This window comes from Lepidothrix coronata, unplaced genomic scaffold, assembly GCF_001604755.1.
Source record: "Lepidothrix coronata isolate B3197 unplaced genomic scaffold, Lepidothrix_coronata-1.0 Scaffold201, whole genome shotgun sequence".
NCBI classification, from domain to species: Eukaryota; Metazoa; Chordata; class Aves; order Passeriformes; family Pipridae; genus Lepidothrix; species Lepidothrix coronata.
The window spans coordinates 883,846-903,540 of NW_016690381.1; the positions used below are offsets into that span (position 1 = coordinate 883,846).

Consider the following 19,695-nt stretch of genomic DNA (forward strand, 5'->3'; position numbering starts at 1 on the left):
CTGTGTGATATCACTGAATGTTTCCTTGGTGCACGTGGGAAACATTTGCAGGTGTTTCCTACCTTTTTTTTTTTTTTGCTGTGCAGAAAGCAAATAGCATGCATGTCATGCTGCAAATTCCCTGTCCTGGTTCTTCTGTAAAAGAAAGGAGTGAAAGACTATGTGAGAAGTGAACTGTTGCAAATCTGTTTTAAAATCAAGCTGAGTACATTTACACCATGGATTTGCAAAACAGAAATTAATTTACTGATTTGTATTCTGCCAGGATGGGCAAGGCTTTTTTTCTTTTCTTTTTGCTAAAAAAAAAAGAGGAAGAACGAAGACCTCTGTTCTTGATCTTGTTCACTGTTAGCCTCTGCAAAGTGTAATCAAACTAGGTCATACACGGAGCTGTGTCTCAGTGTTTTGTTTGTGTGCCTTGTTATTAAACACATCCTTGTATTTGAGTTAAAAATAAATCAACAACATAAAGATAAAAATCACCAGCTTAAAGCTCGTGTGAACCCTGATGTCCTGAGTGCAACAAGAGCCAAATGCTGTTTGCAGAAAACCAATGAAGCACAAAATATGGCAGCATGTGTCCCTCCCTGTGTGCATTATTATCTCTCACACATTATCTGAGGCACCCCATCTTGCACAGTGTGTGGCTGAATAACCCCCTGCTGCTGAGTGGATTCATGCCTGCTGTTCATTTTTGAAAAGTAATTTCATACAATTATCCTGCTAAATATTGATAGCTTTCACCACTCCAGCCATGGCTAATTAAAAGACACACTGTGTAAAATTTTAATTAGGATTCATGTCAGGGTGAATAATGATTAAAAAAAAAAAAAAAAAAAAGAAAAGAAAGAGAGAAAAGAAAAACAAAACCGCTCGGTGTTTGTGGGGGGGTTTATTTATGACCTGCTGGTTTGTTGCTGAAGCTCTTTGTATCCTCAGATTTATTTCCCCTCCCAGGTTGTTCTCAACTCCTGATCTGAGGGTATGGAAGAAAAGAGTTCCTCAGTGTGAGCCTGTACTTCATACATTCTGCTTAGAAGGCTATATGTTTTCTACTGTGTTGGTTGCTTTCCTTTCAATTAAGCAATAATGATTCCAGGAACCAGGCACTTCCTGGGGATTGATGGCCACGGAGCTGAGACCATGGCCCCAGAAAAGAGAAAGCAGTCATTAACTTCAACTGGGCTTTAATTCATACTCTGTACATTGTTTTCTGTTGCACATAAGTCAGTTATAAAAGGGGTAATATGTGTGAGAGAGGGAATTAACCTTTGTTTTAACTTACATGCCTCACATTATTCCCTCTGCATGCAAGCGGGAAAAAATGATGTAAAATCTGCGTGCAGAGACTTCTCATGAAGCAATTTTAGACTTCTGATTGTTATGTGTCAGCTGCATGAGAGCTTTGGAAGTGTTTTCAGACCTCTCTGATATTGAAATTTAATGCATGCAAGTTTTAATTGAAAATTAATAGAAAAGGAGTGAACAAGTATCCATCGAAAGTAATTTAAAGTCAAAAAGCCATTTACCTTGGGCAGATCATGTAGTGAGATTTATTTCTACTTGGTGGCTGACTTTTTCTCCTTCACCACTCTCTATATTAGAGGGGTTTGCATTTGGGCATTAGACAATTAGAAGCTTGTCCCTCATACAAGTAATTTTCTCCTGTGCACTGAAAAAACATTACAGAGTGTTATCAGTCTAAGACTGCCGCTTATAAAGGCACTGCTAATTTATTTTCTTGCACCCACTGATTAACAGACTTAGATGAGGGGCTTTCTTCAACGAGAAAGGCAAAACCTGGGAGGATTCTAATTCACAGACAAAACTTTGGGATCTGACAATATTAATGGAAACAACAGTTGGCTATAGCTGAGCCTTTCTGCAATGCCTCTTTTTAAAACATGATATTTACAGAAGGGTCAAAGACAAATATTTCAAAGGACCTTTTGTTACACTTGTGCTGCCAATTTATATTTGTTCTATTCTCCCCAAATGGAGGGAAGAACATAAATCCTAAGTATTGCTGGCTGGAGTGTATGAATGATCCAGAGTATGTAATGTGAATGAATGAAGACACTTCATCATTGTTTAGAGACAAAATTAACTGAGTATGGAGAAAAGGCAATTTGCATTCATAAAACACTGAAATTAGTAGCTTAATAATATTGGAAGAAGGTGTATGGGAAGGAAAGCTCCCATGTTAAATATTTACCAATTAAGCTTTTATTATTTGTCAGTATGTAATTTATTTATTGGTAATTTATCTTTATTGCTGACTTTAGGGGTTTATTCTCTGTAATTCTCAGCTTGTTGTATCCAGCACCTCCTGAAGTTGCTGGCCTCTTTGAGCTGAGAGTTCAACACTGAACCATTTGATCCATGCTTTGCCTAACTATTAGTGGAATGTGATCATACTATATATTTCAGCTCTTGTATTTATTTATTGGGTCAAAATGTAACCAGTAGGGACAAAAAATTACCTCAGGTTATGTGAAGGCTCTGAGTGCACCAATTTATGTATTCAAAAACAGTGATTGCAGACTGAATGTCAGCGTAATTTCATATTCTATTGTGGTTTGAATTTTTCTTTAGACAATATAAACAAGATGACAGGTTCCTAACTAACTCATTTGCAGCTATTCTGGAAGAAATGGTAATTAATATTCATAAATATTTGCAACATGTAAACAGATGTAGAAGCCTGATGTGACAAAAATGTGTACTAATTTGGAGATCTAAAAAAGCAAAATGCTGCTGTGGTTCTTAGTCTTCCAGCATGAAGAATTCTGCTTTTGAAGGGCTTGTCTTCCCTGGCAAAGCAGCAACCTCTGCTAATGAGCACATTTGTCACCCTGGTACATCTGGTGATTTGCTCCTGCCGTGTTGTTGTGGAGCAGGAGGGGCCTGAGCCACCAAACTCCTGATCAGAAGGCTGCAGTTCATTTCAGCCCATCGAAGTTGGAGGTAAGTTTGTGTCACCCACCTTTTGTCCATCAGCCCATTCAGTGGGAGCTGAAGAAACATTGGGGGCTATTAGTGCAAACTAAGAAGAGATGGACTCAGCCTCGGGAGCCACTGGCTCAGTCTGGAACTGAGCAGGTTTGGGGTTGGCACTTAGATCTGTGTAGAGTTACCTTCTTACCTGCTGGAGAACAGAATCCCCCCCAGGCATGGAAAAATCTGGATAGTTTGGCTGCCACGGGGTGTGGAGGGAGGTGCAATGTAAATACACCCCATGCCATGGAACCACCTCTGAACCTTTGGGGTTTAGCTCTGGGATGACTTGTGGAGCTTCCACAGGTTCCAGCTCCTGCAAAGCTATCCCAGCTCAGCTCAGCATGAGCTGTCTGTCCATTCACACCATGCTGGGGGGGAGTTAAGAAGCTGCCAGAACTGCAAGGCAGGATGTTAACTGCCCTCTAGCAAACAGCCCTGAGCGTTTGCACACTGCAAACATGATCCTGTTGCCCTCAAATGTAACTCATGGATTTCCTGGGGCTGTCAATGATGTTAGATGGCTTGTCCCTGGGAAAAATATTGCATAAATTAATATAAGGCAGTGGAGTTTCTGCCAAATCCAGACAGATAGGAGCTATCTTTATTGGAAGAATCAAAAGAGAAGCTTTCCTACTCTCACTACAATTTGTCTGGAACAGAATATACAGCAGGCATTGCAGCATGACCATAAGGAACAGCTGTAAAAAGTAATTTTTAGAATCCCTTTTCTCTTGGTGCTGATTTACATATTCATTAATTATATGTATGGCATGCATAATCTCCCAGTAAACTCAGGGAAAATCTGTTGTTGCCATAATTTCATAAACATATGTGTCACAGCAAGATTAAATCATACTAACTTCATTATTCACTTTATCTTGCTCCACTGTTCTACCATTAGAATAACTATTTCTTCACAATATTTTGTCTATTACAAATTCCATACTCCTTTACCTGGTCAGTCTGGTCAAAACACGCTTCATTTTATATATTGTAAAAATAAACCAAAATTTTTCCACATATTTTCCTGGGAATTCTTACCCAGGACACCAATTAGTAAAACCAGACAATACCTATTTTACAAGTCAATCACTTTTCCCATGTATTTGCTAATACAGCTATAGTTAAATAAGCTTCTCCCTAACAACCCAAAGTCTGTCTCAGCTTACAAGAATCCTTTACAGTCAAGCAGTCAATCCCTTGAGAGAAATATTAATAAACAATTATCCTTACCTCTTGTCTAAGATAACTGGAATAAACTTATCAGTTTAGATCTACAATGGTAAGCCTTAAAAAATCCTATTTTGTTGTGTTATAAAGCCACACTAATTACAACAATTCCTTTATCTGTTACCCATTTTTGTGTCACCCTCAAGCCATGTAGATACTGCAAGTTCAAGTCTTTTATAAAAATGTGGGTTAATGCATGCCATTTTTTTTTTGTAAGAATTGCAAGTAACTTTTTATTTTACTTTCTTAGTTAAAGTGATTAGTATTCTTTATCAGATATGTAGGTGAGGGTGAGCGTGCTTTGCTTACCCTCAAAAGGTGGTTTCCTTTCAGAAGCGGTTAGAGGGGCCCAACGTGCCACTAGAAGAGAAGGAACTGATAAATCTTTCAGCGTGCACCAGCTTCCACAGCATTTAAATGCTAGTTTTAATTGTCCAATTCAGAAGAGCTAGGATATCCAAAGAATGGAATTGAGAGGGTATATGCTATTTTTCTGAACTCCCCAGTGTTTTAAAGTGCTCTTAAAATACTTTGTAAAATATAATTACTTGGTACATTGGATCTTAGCTGATGGAAACAAGATCAATTTGTCCAACCATTACTATGAGTTGTACTGACTACAGTGTGACATCAGTGGCCACTACTACATTAATTTTCAAGCAAATGCTTCTGCCCATTTAAAGAAAACACAAGCAATTAAAAGAAGGTATTGATCCCTTCTTTTAACGGTGTGCTTGGTGTGTTTGCAATAAAGACCTTTTGGTTCCTCGCCCTTAAGGGTAACAAATTGGCTTTGATTACAACCTGACCTGTCAACATGAATAATTAAATCATTTTCCCTTACGTGAGAGTGGGAATTGTTAATCATTGTTAAACTAATGCAAAGGGAGTCAAAAGGGATACCAGACGTGTATTTGCTAATGCAAGGGTTGCTAAATCTCCTGTCGAGCTTTAGGCACACTCATCTTTAATGCATATTAATGAGTAGAGCAGTACCTGATCGATCTATTTTGCACTCACTTTTTTTACAAAGTCATCAGATGATTTAAATATTCCACAATGGTCAGCTGGGAAACAATTCCATACATTTTCATCAACACTCAAACGGAACAATTTAAGAATATTACTGACAGCAGTCTCACTGCTACTGTTTTTTAACATACATTTTGTAGGGATGTTTCTTTTCCCTCATAACACATTTCTTGGCATTGTCATCCAAGATACAAATATCAGTTGCAATTGCAACAGAAAAACTGGAAAGCAGTGTCAGGAGAGAAATGAGCTACCGTTTGTTAACTTGGAGTAATTTCCAGGAGCAAACTTCCAGTGAGGGAAAGTCTTTCAGTCTTGAGAGATAGATAGGACTGTTCTGAAATTGTAACTCTGGTAAATTCCTGGTTTGTTGTCTTCTGAAAAGCTGCATTATCTTAGGAGAGTTTCTGTAAGGTTGTGTTACCTGTCCTGGTGTGCCTCAGTAGCCACACAAAAATCCTTCAGAGGTTGGTTGGAGTCCTTCTCTTGGGGGCAGGTTAAACTGTGTCCTGGTGTGGGCTCTGCCATGGGATGTGAGAGAGCCCCCCCTCCTCATCTAAGGGTGAGTGACTGCAGCACAGGAGGGCCCCAATTACACTGTGCCAGGGCCAGTTTTTCAGTTCTGGCATCGCTGCTACTGAGCTGTGCTGGAAACAGTAAATTGAATTACTCCCTGCAGGTAAAATTATGGCATATATCAAGTCTGAGTTAAGATGTTTTATCTGTTAGTTAAGTAAAATCTAGAAGCATTCTGTCCACTGTAGAGCAATGTAAGGCATTATATCTTTAATGCCTATTTAATAAATCGTGGTAACTAATCAATTTTGTTGGTGAACTCAGTTTCAGGAAATGCAAGGGTTTGGAGGTGAGCTTCAAAATCAGATTTGGTTTTCTGACCTTCCTTCTGAATATTACGAAGTTTACTGCAGGACCAATGGATCAGATTTAGATTTCAAGGCCTGTTAGTACAAACCATCTATGTCTTTATGTTGTAAAACTTGAGTTGTCATACTCAGTATGACAATCAACTTGGTAAGTTTAGGACACTCCAGATATGAATTAATAGCAAAGGCAAAGTCTGTGAAGACATTGTGTGCATCACATTATTATCATGCCATTCTCAAAGAGGACTCTAACCAAGTTTTAAAAATAAAAGAGAGTGTAAGAAAAAAAGTCCCTGTTGTAATGAACAAAACACACTTTAGCCAGGTTGCTGGCTTGCAACTTTTTAGCAAAAGCCTAGTTAACATATTTGTTTAATTAGTTAGTCTGCCAGATTTAAGTCTGTCCTTCTGAACAGTCACAAAATCATTGAAAGAATCAGTTACAACAGAAGTCAAGAGTTCTCCTACTCTCATCCTGTCCTGCTGGAAACAATGAGCTGCAGGTGTTGCAAGGTGAAGTTGGAAAACAGTTCTGAAGCCTCATTCTTTAGCACCCATTCATGAATTGCATGTATTAGTTTAAGTCATGAGTACTATTTCTTACGTGTGTGACATATATATCTCAGGGTAGTTATCCAACTATTACTAAGCTATTTACTTGACCTCACATTGATATTCTCTATATAAAAACAAAACTGTTTTTTCTCGGCAAAACACACTCCAATAATTAACATGTTGGCCCACCATTAAGAAAAAAGAATCAAAGACATTTCAGGTTCCTGACTTAAGAGGATTTCTTCTGCTGTTCCTCATTTATCAAAGACAGACACCAGCCAAGTCAAGGGTAAATCAGCTTTCCCACATATTTCCCATCAAAGCTCTAGTTTAATAGAGCTTTTTTTCCTCCAAACTATCACCCAGCTTTTATACCATCACTGTGAAATAGCAAAGTAGCAACTTAATTGTAGGGATGGTCTGAAATCAGTATCAGAAGCATTAATCAGTCGAGTATTCCTAGATCTCAAACCAGTGGAGTGGGCTGGCAGCAATTTGGTGCACTGGAATGCTAATTACATGTTTTACATAGCAATTGTGAGAAATATAATTTGCTTATCAGGCAGCAACAGGATCAGTAACATGGGAAAAAAAGAAAGAGCTGGCTCTGCACACCAGAAAAATTACATTCAGTTCAGCCCTGTCTGCCAGCTCATAGCCTGCTGCATATTTTTGTAGGAGACATTTACACAGAGGTTGGCAAGGTGTGTGAGGGTTCCATTTTAATTCAGTTAACGATGTGTTTAGGGCACATCCACTTATTGATCAACAGTTTCTGACTCCTACATGGCTCTGGAAGAATTTGTCTTGTGGGTATTTGTTTTCAGTAAAGTGGTTTTTTTTCATGGGCAGAAATATGTCAAAGGCTTTAGAAGGCAACCTGGTTAATCTTGGAGGCTTGGGAATGAATCCCAGCAGAGCATATTTTCACATTTTTTTTAATTTTAAAATATGCAAATCAAATAAGACATCCACAGAGGCCATTTATATTCCATATCTTAGCTCTGATCATTGTTTGTGATGTTTTGTCTGAGGTACAATCATTCATAATTTATAATATATTATAATGGTTGAACTTGGTGATCCTAAAGTTCTTTTCCAACCTAAATGATTTTGTGACTCTTTAATTAGACAAACCTCTAACCCTAATCAAGAGAGAACTTTCAGTTACATCATGTTGCTTCAGATCATTAATGGCAGAAGCAGAAAAGATCACATGGATCAATCTTCTTCCTTCATAACTCTTCAATGTCTTCTCTGCATTATCATTCCTACTAATAATTTAAATTCTTCTTGTAAATCTACAATAATAATGTGTTAAATGCTTTTCTTGGGAAAAGTATTTTATAGTTGTTCTTGAGTGTTCCCGGTGTTTTCCCTTGTCTCCTGTTCTGAAGGCTTGTTTTATATTTGCAACGGGCTGTCACAGAACTACATCTTCATGTCAAGCGTGTTACATCTGGATTTCAAAGCCCATGGCTCTGTGTGCCTGACACCCAAATACTATCCTTGAAACCTAATTTATCAGCTCAAAGAAAAACACCTTACAGGCTTCTGCATTTTTGAGGTACATAACTGCCTCCTCGAATCCCTGTTGTGTAGGAGCCCAAATATCCACTTCTGGCCATGTACTGATTTCAGTTCTTCCAAATCAGAGCAGAGGTCACATTTCTTTGAGCAATTAAAATATTTTTTTGTTCTAACTTGCCATCAAGACAGTTTTTATTTTTTAGGTATTATGACAGCAGTCCATGGTTCCCACTTGGCAATTTTTGTCAGTGTTTCTCATTCCATTGCTTTGGGTCCTTCAGCCTGTGTTCCAGTGCCAATTATCTCTGCAGCAGCATCACTGAGCACCCAGTCCCGTCCACAGACAAATAGCCTGACATGCTCAATGCTTTGTCCTTTATTGTTTGGAGCCCGTTTAAAACAGCAGGGAATTAATGGTACCTTTGCTGCTATTTCCTGTCTTGTTAGTCAACAAACATGCATTATCTGCTTATCCCTATGAATCTAAACCCAAACTGTCCCACAAGGCAAGATAGGATATGTTCCCATTTACTACTGCAAACATGCACTGAATGGCAGGCAGGTCTCTTGTCAGATGACAAAACTTTACCTGCTCCATGTAGGTTTGCATTGGAAAGAAAGTATTCCTCATTCCCCTGTGTTTGTGTTCTGCTGCCATACCTGAGATAAATGCTGTGAAGTTGTTTCTTGCCACTTCAGATTTGATGGATTTGGCATCCAAATATAACCCTGACAATATTTCAGTGGCACTGAAGTTTTAGCCAGGACCAAGTCAGTTCTTGCTATGTAAAAACCAAGCAAACAAAAAAAATCCCTTGTCTCTTCCCCATTCCAAAACCAAATGTAGAAGAAACCACTTTAGCAGAGTTAATATCAGCTAGTGCTGGTGGGTATTATGAATGTTTTAGCTCCAAGCTGGAATACACAATAGAGAGGTTACAAAAAATCCCTGCATTTTTGAGGCTTTGCTCCTGTCCATGCATCACTATATTCTAAACATTCTTGTTGCCTGACAGCTTGGTTTATCTGAGTCAGTCAATACATTTGGTATTAACAGAGGTTTTCCCCCCATCTGTGAAAAGTTGGGATTTAAAAGCGTTTTGCTCCCATCTGTCATTGGAGAGTTCTCTAAAGCAGTTGCCCCATGCCCTGTGGTTGTGTCTTGCCCCACAGCTCCTCATTGCAGAGAACACACCTGGGCACAGGGGCAGCAGCAGGAACGTGCATAGGGTGTAGAATTTTGCCATTTGCAGAGTGTGTAGGCAGCAAATGTACGAATTCAAGCACGGAAACAAAAGCGAATAAAGGTCGAAAGGGCAAAAAATGTAGACTCAAAAGTTCCACAGAAGGAGGTCAAACAAGGGAGGGGAGGTGATGGAGTACGAAGGGAGAAACCGAATCAAGAGATCCACCTTGAAACAAGGCAAAGGCAACAATGATCGTGTTCTTGTTTGTCAGAAAGGAACCAGGAAAAAGGGCACTGAAAACCTCTGGGCTGGACTCTCTGTGAGCCCTTCTGGAAGGAAATGCTGCAGCACATCTGCGTGGAATGATTAGCAATGTGATAATAATATATTCATACTTAATAGTGAATCACTGAGTATGAACATGTTTTCAGATTACTGTGTGTTGCTCTAATCCAAAGGGGTAAAGTCACATATTCTTAAAATACCACTGTCTAACTCTGAATTCCTATTTAAATATCACCAATTGGTTTGGTTTGGGATTTTTTTTAAGAGATATTTATACTTTATTTACTACTGTGCAAAATAGGTATGCCTGAATGGATAGCCCCAACATATTTTCAGGATTTGGCACCCTTGCCTAAAAATTCTGTGCCAAATCAAAACTGCTTTTGATTTATTTTTTTTGTGAGAGGTGGTGTCAGATAATTCTCTGCACTTGACTTCAAATGAGAATTATACAAACTGTTAAAACTAATCTACACACTGATTTGTATTAGTTTAGTTTAAACAGTATAACTATTTTCTTAGCGACTCTAACTTCAGATTTCTTTGATTAATATGCTTAGTTTAAATATGTTTCTAATTAACTCTGAATTAATAGTCACAGTAAGATGTGGACAGCTGTGAGATAGCTCTGCTCACGTTCTAGACTGGTTTGCTGCTTGTGCAGATTAATCAAGGAGTCTAAATCCTATGGTTTTAAAGCACTGGGGTTGTGCTGAATCTTAAATTAAGCTTTTACAACACTGTCTGTGAACAAATTCTGTTCTGCTTTTGGTAAATCTGGAGCTATTCTGCCTGCACCTTAATAATGGAATGATTCTGAATTTAGTATGACACTCAAGAGCTCACCAGAGTAGAATGTGCTTGATTGTAGTAGCTTAAATTGTACAAAAAATATCTGAGCAACGTTGGCATTCATGAATTTATTGGCTTATGTCTATTTGCTGTTCTTTAAACTCTTATCCCGCTATTAACTGTGTTTGTTTCATAGTCTATTCACCTTGAAGAAAAGGCTCTTGAAAAGATAACATGATAAAATGAAAAATACTGAAACTTGCTTCAGAGAAAAACATTGAGAGTCTTCTGCTGAGTTCATCCTTTACTGTGTGAAGAATCTTAAAGGATCTCACAGGCTTTTGTGAAGAAATTGTAAGAAATAGTGTGTTCAGAGTATTTTTCCCTACTCATTTTGTCTCAGGGATATTTCTCATGCAAGACTATTCCATTAGATTGACAGAAGTGTTCCATTTGGTGAGGTTCTACCTATTAAACAGGAGGGTTTGTTGCATTGGTTGTTTCTGCTCCATGCCAGGTTTATGCTGTTAGATGTGCAGTATCTCTGCATGCTGGGGAGGTGAAATTTAGATATACTTGTCTATTTTAGTGAAATTCTTGCTATTGATTTGCCCTTAGTTGCTTGATAGAAGTTCTTGCTACTAAATTTTCTATTTAGTCAAATTAGTGGCAAGTAATCAAGAGAGGTGGCATCAATATTTGAAATAACAGTGAATTCATATGAACAGGGACACTTGGCTGTTGCAGATTTGAGTCTTTTCCTTCTCTAGCATATGTGATTTTATGAATTTTATAGAAAACACTAATTGTTTCATCAACTGTCTCTGCTTTTGAGTTTCCACATTGAATGTGAATAAACGGAATAAATCATAACTTTGTTATTACAACAATCCACAGCAGGAGTTACTCCCACGTTGATTCTGGAATTTTACCTATGGCAGAGCATGAGTTTTAACTCAGAATTATTACATATAAAAGGATGCGTATTGTGGTCTTTAAAAGAGAAGGAGTGGGCAAGAGGATGGTTTATTTTTTAAGTAGATTTCCAGAAATCAAATATCAGTGTGAAATGGAGGTTAGTGTGCTGTGTTGGCAGCGCTCCATCCTCCCCACTCAGAATCACGTACTTCACCTGAACCTGCGAGAGCCATCACCTTTGAGACGCCAGCAACTATAATTCAGGGGTTTTGTTATTACTACAGAGGCAGGCATTTTCTGCTAAACAGTGCTGAGTGATGTGTGGTGATTTTATGATCTTATCTGGGGATTAGGGAGTTGGAGCTAAACTCATTTACCTTAGAGTCACATATTGGCCTCAAACCACGGTTCATGGACCATGCTGATTAAAAGCAAATGATTTTATTCAGTTCACATTAAATTCAAACTTCAGGCCCCGGAGACCTGCAGAAAGAATGTATTAACACTTATCTTACAGAGCTGAAATCTTCCAGGAATAGCAATCCTTCAGCAGCAGAGCAGAGAGAGTGCTAAGGCTTTCAGGAGTCTGGCATTTTGTCCTGAAGGAGCCATTGTGCTGTGAATTAAATTTTGAATTCTGGGAGTGCAGTTTTCAGGGGATATTGTGTGTGCTGCTCCCAGAGGATCACAGGAATAATATTTGTACACTCCAAAGTTAATTTAAATCTTTATTATTGAAGATAAAATTGAAAGAGTGAAGTCCATTCTTGTCACCTGAGAGAATCCCTTTAGCTTTTAGTAGGTTATTTTCCCAATGGACAGAATGAGAAGTGGGGATAAAGGTCTCAAGCAGAGGTTTTGATTGATTCTTAATAATTCCACCCCTTCCTACCCCCTTATAGTACAGATAGTAGTAGGATAATTTATTGTTGATGATGTGCTGATTTGCAGCAAAGCAGCATCTGCCTCTCAAGTATGATCCAAAGAAAGTAATATTTTTGTTGTATCATCATTCAGTGTCAACAGTGCACTAGAAGACAGTGGAAAATTAGAACCCATATAATGAGACACACCATATGGAAATGGGCTGATGTGTCACAGGGAGAAAGGAAGATACAAAGAACTTCTTTCTAATGCTGAATCATTGTGAAGGAGTATATTCTGGATCCCAGCAATGAAACAGAGCACGTTTTTCTCTGGAATTATACTCATAAATATCTCCAATATTTCCTTGGTCAATGTTTGAGTATTGTAAATTCACAGGAAGATTAATAATCCACTTGCAGTGGAGCAGCAATAACCTATTTTTCTGCTCTCAAAAAATGTGCATCAGCATACACAAATCCCTTTTTCCCCAGGTCTGTGCTAACTAGAAAGAGTTTTGATTTCAGAGCTGGTCAGCATTACAAACTGAGAAGTTTCAGTGAGTTAGTGGGCTCTGCTTCGCCTGATGAGGTCCCTGAAATGGTCAAAGCAGGAATGGAATGAAATAAAAAGATAGCTTAGTGCCTAACACCAGTTAATGTAACTGGTTTGCTTGTGAAAATAGACTAGTTTGTCTAGGATTTAAAAAAAAAAAAAAAAGATTAAACTGACCAAATGATAGTAACATAAGTGGCCAGAATATTGGCTTATATAATCTTGCAGAATGTTAAATGTTATCTTTGGGTTTAAGAAGCCTGCTGGCATAACAGTATACTCAGCTAAGCCTGGCATTCCATGTTTATTTAAAAGGATTTGATGGATCCTCCTGTATCTGCAGGTTTCCTTCACAACTAGGCAGGCTCACCAAGGAGGTTTAGGGGCTGCAGTTCTTGCACTGGCAGTGGCTCTGCAGCAGGGAGTGGCCCTGCAAGGGGAACTGCAGCCCCGTGCCAATGCCCACAGAGCCTTCAGCTCCTTCTCTCCCTTGCCTGTTCAAAAGCCAACACAAGGAAAAGCTGGAGGCTGATTTCACCGAGACTGAAGACGTGCTGACCACAGAAAGGGGGGCAAAGCCATTCTCTAAATTACGACAAGGAAAGAACATGTCAGGAAGTTTTGGATAACAGTAACCTTGGGATCATCTCAAATATGAACAGTCCCACTCTTTTTGATTATTAGCAATTAGGGGTACCTCGCTCTCTTCTATTAAATTGCCTCCCCTCTGAAAATATTGCAGTATGTACTAGAGTCTTTACAAAGTGTAGGAGTTGTTCCTTCTTTATGGACAGTTTTATTTTTATACTTTTATGAGGGGAAACATTGACTGCCTTTTCCTGAAGTTCAATTAGTTTTTGTGTTAAGTTAAAGTTAGTAACCTTTTATATGCATGGCTGATTATTCCTCTATCAGTCTGGATAAAGATGTCCTAATTCTCTGTCCCTAAATAAGATTCATTTGTATTGTGAAACCTCTTTTGCAGGGGCACCTTTTACATAACTCTGGATGTTCTGTGTTACAGGACATTCTAGACAGTCCCATATTTATTTTCTCTGCCAGTTTTGTGTCTCTTGCTAGTCCTGCTCTTTCAGAATCTCTCCAATTCTTCTACTTCTGTCTCACCTGGTTCCCCAACCTGGAAACACAATGCTAATTTCTCAGACAAGTGCAATATATTGCACCTATGTCTTACATATAATTCCTGTAGCAATGCCTCCCAGAAAGAGATTAGTCTTTTCTATTTGAGTATCATGTTATTAATTCACCATAAGCTTTAGATGTTTTTCTGCTGAACTGCTGCCTTGCCAGATGGTCCCCATTTTGCTTTTGTGCATTTCTTTTGTCCTTCCTAAGTGTAGAGCATTTTACACTTACCTTTATTGAATTTAACTTTGTTGAGTTTACATTCTCTCCAACCTGTCGAGATCATTTTGAATTCTCATCTTGTCCTCTGAAACGTTTGCAGGAGCTCTAAAGTGCGTGTCACAAGCAGATTTTATAACTACCCTCGAATCTTATTAACCAAACTGATAATAATAAATATATTTTTAATTAAGTTTAGAACACCACCCCCCAGAGGATTCCACTTTAAATATTTCCATTGTTCAACAGAGGAATATTTCTCAGCAGTTTTTATACATATATATATATAAGTTATATATACATTCTTTCTGCAATTTCCATTGAGGACATATGCCAATACTTTAGCATTTGCCTCTTAATGCAGCAGTGCTTCAGAGCTTGGCAAGGCTTAGTCCCGAGGTGGTTTTGTATTGCTTCCATCTGTGAACCAAAGGTACATCATTGCCTTTATCAGGGCTTTTTTTTTCACATGCTTGTTGTACTATCAGTAGTAATTCAAAGACCCTCCACCTCAGCAAAATTTCTGCATTGACTGGGAACTCTGGAGCACACAGCAGAAATACTAGTCACTGGAATTAGTAAATCTTTTCTTCACTATTTATGCTATTCTTGGTTCATGTGATGTTATGGTTCCTATTATAGGTGTGCTACTTTTCAACTGAACGATCAGATATTTCACTGGAATAGCCAAATACATTATTTCCTGTTTCATATATGAAAAATGTCCTTGCAGTTCAGGAGCAGAGTAGGTGTAATGTGTATGTGTGAGCAGTTCATTCCATGGCTCCCTTTCCTTTATACCCTCCTGCCTGTGCTCCCCAAAAGCCAACTCCCCACAACAGCCCTTTGGGTCCTGATTTTCCCATTGCCTGCTTCTTCTACCCTAGCACCATATTCCTTCTGCCTCTTTTTGTAATTATAGTTTACCTAAGATGTGCACTACGTCAGTACACTCTTTCAAGTGTTTCTGAAGAGATGAGGATAATCCAAGGTGTTTGCACTGCAGGTGAAATCACGAAGCTGGGTTGGTTCCTGTGGCTCCAGTTTCAAATTCCCAAGCAGCAGGCTTGTGCATTCCTTCCGTGTCAGTATTAGGAAACCAGCCAAGATGTTGGCTCTTACCTGTTGCTCTTCATATCAAAAGTGAGGAGGGTAATAATACATAAATATTCAGTGTAATGAATCACTGGGTCATGACAGGGTTCCATACCCAGCTATACTAAACAGAAGCAGCACACAAGGCCTAGCAAACTGAGGAAAACTGCAGATTTCAAATTCCAGGGATGCAACAAAATTCAAAACAAGGGAATTCTTGCTTCATTTCTAGCCTTCAGCTTTTATGGATGAAGAGTTTCTTTCTTGTTGCAGCCCTACTTATTTAATCTCTAATCTAGAAGAAATACTTTGCTGATAAATCCAATTTGTCTTTGACTAGAGCCCAATAAGCCTCTAGCCCAGTGAGCAACCTTCTTCCTTGTTCTCCTACATGCAAGAGCCCTTAGGTTCAGTTTCTTTCTCTGCTAGGTTTGAATATTGCTTTTCCATATCCTCAATTAAAGTGACAGATCTTTGGGGTGCAGATGACTTATGTCTGACTTGAGGACCACCTACCAAAACTCAGGTATAAAACAGAGCCACAGGATTTTGCATCACATTATTTGGAGACAAAAGAAGAATTTATAGAAAGAAGATCTCAAAGGTTTCTCATTTTTTGTTTTAATATTGCTTCTGGTTTCCAGGTAATGGTTGATCCTGCTGCTGTTGGTTTCAGTACTTACTTGGCTTACTTGCTGGGTGATTTGAATTCTTCTCAGTCCCTCTGTCAGCAGGGCTTTGCTGCATCCCTTGGTCAGCACTGCAAGGGGATGAGACGTGAATGTCTTGCAAACTGCCTGTGACTCAAGAGCTGCCAACTGGCCAGCCTTCAACTCTGGACTCCTTTTGGTCTGTCTGTCTGCTTCTCCTTTTTTCCTTTTTGAAGTTAAAAAGAAAGTTAAATCCCAGATTTCTACAGGGCAGAGGAGCATTTTCTGCACTGCTCTGGAGCCAAGGGATTCATTCTTTACAAATGCTTAGTCAGCCTGTCATAGAACTTTTCTGAGGCCTGAATTCCCATGTTTAAGTGAGTGTTTTTTCTGTAGCCCTCTTACCATCTGATCCCCTAAGCCAGTGCTGTCACTCAGAACAAGGTCATCATTTCTCAGTCCTGTTCATTGTACATCAGCTCACTGAAAACCAATTTTTCCTTAGCACAATGCAGTCTCTACTGCCCCACAGCATGTTTTGGTCAGTGTCAATTTGGATAGAAAGGGATCTGTGTAGTATGTCAGTGTCCTTTTGTTTCCCACCTTCAGTTAATCCTCTAGCAGCAGGAAGCACAGATGCAGAGTCGTGATTGTATTACGTGTGTTGCAGCTGGTCTCCCATTGGAAAGGTTCTCTGTCTGTGAGTAGACCCATCTGATTCTTCAGTTTATTTTCCATACAGGCACACAGTTCTGACATCATCTGCTCCAGGCTGAAGCCTGAATTCTGAGATAATTGTTTAGCCTGATCATCATTTCTCCCCTCGCTCCCTACTGCTTCTCTGACTGTGATAAAAACTGTTTCCTAAAAGCAGGGCTTTTGTGGAATGTTGATTCTTCCTTCTCTGAAGGAAGTGAAAGGGGGGCTCTTTTCTCTATAATTTGCCTGTTGCTCAACTTGCATTAGCAGTTAATTCTGGTTGATGTTAGTCAGGTTTATACTTCAGCAGTTAATCAGTTGAATTTGCACTTACCTGGTTTGTATGTATAATTGAGACAAAAGCTCATAAATTAGATGAAGAGTATCTGAGTCCATGGAAGAGCTTTGGTGTACCTCAAAATCCTTAAGACTTCACAATTTCCTTTAAGAAATTGAAGACATATGAAAAGAGAGGTGGAGGAGGTTAGCAGCTGCAAAAATATTGCTGTTCATCATAGGTCACTGCAAAATGCATTATGCTCTCCTCTCCCCTCCCCTCTCTAAAAGAAAAATACACACCCCAAAACAAACTATAATTTGTGAGAATCTGAAAAAGTAGCTTGATGCATATTAAGAGTTAGGGCTCCTTAGATAATATGCAGAACATCAAATATTACGAGAATTCATGACCAACAAAATGACCTAAAAAAGATGTAGCAGTAGTTGATTTTATGTGTGTGCTCTAACATGAGTAATATCTTGCTTTATGTAAAGTTTCTTTTAGAAATAATTTCTACAGAACTTTACAACAACAATTAGTTCTGTTAAATTCTTCTATGAGGAACCAAAAGAGTTATTATTACTTTTACTTATTTTGTGTGTGAATGATGGAGGTGATGAACGATATAAAGAGTAAAGGGTGACTTGTAGAATTGGTAGATTAGTTTTGCTATCCCTGTTGCTTGCTCTAACTGACACTTCCTAGTGGTAAGACCTCTCCTTTTTTTATGTGATTACATGTCTCCTTCCTGGCTTGTTCTTGGTACTCACGGAGTTTTATTTTTTTAGCTGTTGGAAACAGTTATTTACACAGAATCTTGAGCCTCTCTAAAAAATGTTTTAGATATTAGCACCGTTGGGTGGGGTTTAAAAAAGCTCTGAACTCAACGAATAAAGAACCTAAAATTGATTCACCACTCTAGATTTCTCTTTTTTTCCTTAAAAGGCATTAGCACATCATTCCTGAAAGCCTGAGGTTCAGATAACTGCTGCATAAGAGCTGGGCATCATTCTCCTACTTCTGAAGTGCTTAGTTAATTGTATTATGAATGAGGTTTTATTACACAATAAACTAAACGTATGTAAAATATGTTTACATATGCAACTAAATATCTAAATCAATCATGTACACAGAAGGCCAAAATTGGTTATTTGTTCGCAGTAATTGCATATTGCATTGGATTGCTTACACCCTGAGTAATGTTGGTCATTCAAACACAGATTTAGTATAAGCTAGGACTTTACTTTCCCCAAGGGAAGGTTCCACAGTGTGTATTTCTACAGCGGATTCATTCTGCCCTGGGATCTGTGTTGCTTTGCCAGCAGAGTGGCCCAAGGGCCCTGATGTGCCACAGGAGTCCTTGCTGGGCTGTGCCTGGCCCTGCTCTGCCCTCATGGCCCGGGGGCCTCTGTCCTGGCACCTCAACCAGGGCCCTTGCTGGGCTGTGCCTGGCCCTGCTCTGCCCTCATGGCCCAGGGGCCTCTGTCCTGGCACCTCAACCAGGGCCCAGGGCTTGGCAACAGGGCACGTTTGTGTTGTAGCCCAGGCATTTTCACTCCTGTCTTACTCTGCAGAAACTCAAGGGGAAGTTTTCACATCAGCTCCAACAATCGTTTTTTGGTTTTGTCGAACAGAGAGTTATAATTTCCTTTTTTTTATGCATTATGCACTATGCAGTCAAAAATTTGACATTATAAAATCCAATTCCTTTCATGCTTTGAACTAATTACCGTGCCCTTTTCACTCTAAGTATGGCAATGTCATTAAATTCCTTCTCCAAGTACTCTGAAAGGCATAAAAAATCGCGGCCTAGCCGAGGGAGCTGTGAAATGACTGTGAAACGGCTCCGGGTTTAATCATCTGAGCTGTCCTTCCACAGAACATGACTCGGGCTGCATCTGTATCTAGCTGGCAATTAAACAGCTTGAATCGCGACATGAATGCTAACACCTCTTCCTGCTGGGCCTTCTTAGGGCGAGGTAGCTGATACTAAATAAATAAATAAAGTACTGAAAGATGTTTGACAGGGAAGGTGAGACCCGAGTGTGCGACTCCCCTCAGGGCGGCAGCTCTCGCGAGGGCTCAGGGCCACCAGCACCCTGAGGGAACAAAACGGGCTGTGGGGACCCAGCACAGAGCTGTGTCCGTGTCCTCCACACTGACCTTCTGGGCTGTGGTGTCCCCTCAGCAGAGCTGTGTCCTCTGCACCGACCAGGACAATTGTAGCAGCCCTGGCAGAGCTCCCAGAAGAGGCAGACAAAGGACGTGCCAGAGCCTTCATTGGTGTGGTGAGAAGAGCTGTGTGAGGGGTGACGAGGTGGGTGATGTGCTCAGCCCAAACTGAGGAGCAGAGCTGTGGGAGGAACTCAAAAGGTTAAGGAGCACTGGGGAGTCTGAGAAAGAGAGACTGGAGGAACCATGCTCTGCCCTACCTGAGACAGGAACAGGCACCAGGAAAAAAAAGTAAGATCGAAGGAGTTGTGTGTCCTTGCCCTGCTAGGCAGAAAATGGCAGCTTAAGGGAAATGAGTGAATGGAGTAACACCCCCTCCTTGCCCACCTCGCTTGCCCAGATGCCTCAGTACAACAGGTTAGAGGCTCTGAATGTACAAGGCCAGTCAATGCTCGATGGGGTGATGACCCACCCAAGCCAGAGGGGTTGCCATGGGCAGAAAGACCAAACCCTGTGTCATGACCACCTCCAGAGAGTGAAAACATGGGTTACACTTGCAGGCTACTCCCTTCTGAGGGGAACAGAGGGTCCAAATGCCAGAC

At 39.7% G+C, this 19,695-nt stretch overlaps 1 long non-coding RNA gene across 1 annotated transcript; it reads right to left on the reverse strand.

Annotated features, from left to right (window-relative positions):
* Positions 1-15,621: 15,621 nt before the first annotated feature.
* Positions 15,622-19,489, reverse strand: LOC108505888. The gene is made up of 3 exons (XR_001877619.1): positions 19,085-19,489; positions 16,976-17,083; positions 15,622-16,052 (listed from the first exon to the last, which is right to left on the reverse strand). It is a non-coding gene; the product is annotated as an uncharacterized LOC108505888 (long non-coding RNA).
* Between the last annotated feature and the right edge of the window lie 206 nt (positions 19,490-19,695).